The sequence below is a fragment of the Diabrotica undecimpunctata genome, unplaced genomic scaffold (genome assembly GCF_040954645.1).
Source record: "Diabrotica undecimpunctata isolate CICGRU unplaced genomic scaffold, icDiaUnde3 ctg00000631.1, whole genome shotgun sequence".
Classification (NCBI taxonomy): Eukaryota; Metazoa; Arthropoda; class Insecta; order Coleoptera; family Chrysomelidae; genus Diabrotica; species Diabrotica undecimpunctata.
Genome location: NW_027311928.1, coordinates 63,507 through 67,497, shown reverse-complemented (window position 1 = coordinate 67,497; position 3,991 = coordinate 63,507).

Sequence of the window (3,991 nt, the reverse complement as noted above, 5' to 3'; positions counted from 1 at the left end):
TATTGTAAACAAATGTGTCTAGTGTGTGTCGGCAATTAAAACTATTATTTAGCATATGTGGATATTATTATGGTGTTATTGGCTAAACACGGTTAGTATAATCATAATTCATCTAAGTTAGTTTCTAATTACTGCAGTTGTTTTGTTAAGGTTATACTTGTATAACAACAAAATATAAATATTAAGGACGTAAGTCTAGGAAGTAGTACAGTTACGCGTTTATGTAGTAAAATGCTCCTACTCTTAATTTATTGCATTAAATCCGAACAGTTCATCATGAATACTAAAGTAAATGGATCGACAAAATCTTATGATTCTGATTAGAATACGATAGTTCATGGACGAATCAGGAACGGACTTAAAAATTCAAATATGTTTACATATTATATGTTAAACATTTTACACACTACAATTACTTCGTTTCTTTGAGAGGAACATTTGTTAGATAATATTGTTGATACAAAACTTTCAGACATCCAAATAAACTGTTTTTAGGCAGAGGAAACAATTTATGTTAAGTTAAATAACAGATAATCCTACATTCAATTCTGCTATTGACATAAAAAGTCTGCTAACGCAGACCGCGTTTAGGACTATAGCCAAACAGTGGTTTTCGATTTTTTCGGATTTCTTGCTGGGATTCTCCAATTTTTGATTTATTTTTGTCATATCCTTTACAACATTCCCTTTCAATATCCTTGTCTCTCTTTATTTTGGTTTTACCTTTTTAATGGCACCCCTGTATGTAGCACTATCATCTAGTTCTATTTGCAGAAGTATATCATGCCTAACACAGATAATTGTGTACTGCGATTTTTTGCTTTTGCTTATTAATAAGTTAACTTTTTGAGCACTTCAATCCAGTCCCGCTCTGCACCCTCTACCTGTCTGTGCAGTTTTCCTTCATTGTTCCTTCTTTTTTTTTACACATTTTGTCAAACCATTCCTTTATCTCAATTTTTTCCCGCGCATACTATATAATTTTCGGTCACATTAGATGATTATTTAATAGTGCCTTTTGCGTGGGCGACATCTTGATCCTTTTTGGAGCATCTCACCAATCTGATTATAAAAAAAGTTTCATTGGAATATAGTTATCCTAACTTGGAACGGGAAGTCCGGGCTTTCGCGTGTGTATGATGTATAATGTCTAATTGTCCATACTGGATATTGTTCTGAAGATACTTTCTTGTGGCTACTTATAGTAATTACTGTTTTAATGGAAATAAGCCACACTTAAAGTTTAAAATAAGTTTATTGTTGGTTCTATTTCCACTTTTTAAGTTCTATTCCAGTTTAATTTATTAATGTTTGTATTATGGGAACGATTTCCGAAATGGAAATTGAAACGTCATTAAACTTATTTTAAACTTTAATTGTGGCTTATTCCCATTAAAACAGTAATTTCCATACTGTATTCAAATGATTTATTAATTTTTGTATTATTTCCTATTAAATATTTCCATTTATGTCCGTTATAACTTACTAATAATTAGTAATACAGTCAACTACCACATGTAATTAAAGTTCTGTCTCCCTCGAAAATAAACAGTGTAAATAAACTGTCAATTACTCCTTAATATTTAGCAGCCAATTGTCGAGTTGATTTAATCAATGTCGGGACAACACATTCATCTTCTCTTTTTGTAATTTTTGTTGAACCCCAAGTCTGAATAAATAGTGTACAACTGTTAAGTCGGAAAATAGGATTAATTGGTGGTATATTTCTTGTATTTTTGTTCAGACAGCATAATCCATCATTTCGTTAAGTCTCCGTAACGGCTAGTCAAATCAATTCACTCACTGAATATATTTTTCTGTTTGAGTATTAGAAAGGTTTGAATTGTATACTTTGTAAATAATTTAATGAAGCCATATGCATGAACATTTCAAAGGTTGTAGAGTTATATTGTAAATATATCTTCAATTTAAATATACTATTAGAAATAATATACTACATACTTACTTGCACAAGAAAACAATAAAATATAGCCTACCTCTCCTTTAACAAATAAAATTGCTTGTTCTTTTGGCAAACTATTTCTCCAGAAATATGGCACATAAGTGTAAATTACGGCCTCGTTAGATCAGTGAGGAGGATTTTTGCCTGTTATGCTGAATTATGTGGATTCGATTCGCATTATACAGAAAAAAACCAAAAAGTATTGCCAACGCCGACACACGGAAGGAAATGACAAGCTACCATGTAGTAATTTCTTCTACACTTGTTTGGAATCGACGTTAAACTCAACGTACCGTATACAATGTGTTAACTTAACGCTGCTCGGTATTTTTTAATTTCTATTTTTTTATATAATTGTTTAATTAAACGTACCTATATGAATTGTTGTTTCTGTTTATCTATTTGTCTTACAGTATATGTAATTGCGTATATGCTTTCCTCATGTTCCATTCTATTTATGCTTTGTTGATTCATTCCGAGCATTGAAATACATACATATTGAAATACATATATGCCTCCATAAATATTCCAGTCGTCAAAGACGAAAATGCCACTGAACCTCTAAAACTCATACGAACAAGCTGAATTTTGCCGAGAATATTAATTTTAAGGCTTCCAAAAAGATGCAAAAACGTTTACCACTTTATACCCCGGGCTCCCCCCTAAACCCCCCCCCACAGGGGCTGAAAACGCAAAAAATCGATTTACCAAGGATCTGTAAACCGTAAAAAAAAATGTTCTAAATAAAAAATGTAGCTGAAAATCATTCTCTTAGAAACAACGCTTGAAGCGACCGTCGATTTTGCATGTCAGTTACGCGCGTGAAATCAATGTTCATTTAAATTTATATCAGCTCGAAGGTAAAAATTCGATATCTTTTGATTCAAGTGTTCAAAATGATTCAAATTTTAGTTTTGAGTTTTGGCAACATATGTGAGTCATTTGAAATATGCTTAAAAAACGCTGAATTTAAACTTTCACACAACAAACGATCTAAAATATTTAAAACTTTTTTTTCAATTACACTTGTACGTTTTTCAAAAGAACAAAACTTCTGCAATAAACTACACCCAAAACAGTCTTCTTAAATGCATTTCCCGTGACGTGTGATTATTTGTAATGTAAAACATTAAATTCTGCGTTTTTTATTCATATTTCAAATGAATCATATTTGTTACCACAACTCAAAATTTAAATTTCATGTCATAGATTTTAAAGATTGATCTCTGAAAATGAAAATTTTACTAAAACTGGTCAATAAAAGTGATCAATTTTATTGATCTCACGAGAATCGTAAAAAATGGCAAAAATCGCGCCACGTTAATTTATTTAACACCTTTATAAAAATACAAAAATCTCTCGGCAAAATACAAAAACTGCATATGAAAGCTGCATTCTTTCCTTTAAAACCCATCTTGATTTTTGTCGATAGGACATTTACATCAAAAGATATCGAATTTTTACCGTCCTGTTAATACAAAATTTATTGAACATTGATTTCGCGCGCGTATCTGACATGCAAAATCGACGGTGGCTTCAAGCGTTGTTATTAAGAGAACGGTTCATGCTACACAAAAGATGCTTATAAACATTACTGTTTAAAATTATCTCAGCTACATTTTTTATTTGAAACATTTTTTTCTACGGTGTATAGATTCTTGGTAAATCGATTTTTTTACGTTTTTATCTCCCTGCGAGGGAGTTCTTGTTTATTTTATTTCTTTGGCAAGTTTTAATCCACTTCATTGCTGAAAAACTTCTTTCAGCGGATGCACTTGTAGCCGAAATGGTTAAAAATAAGTTTGCCAATTTAAAAGCTTCCAGAAATGCATTATAAAGCTTTACTTAAGGCTTTACTTAAATATTGATACAAATTTTGTACATTTTTTTGAATATAATCTGGATCATTATAACGAACTGTCAAATCAAAGTTGATAAAAGGCGTTATCTGGGAATTTGTTTGCATACATTTTAAGATTGTCAAAATCATATGGTGCCAAACACTCTATAATATAGATGCATTAAATA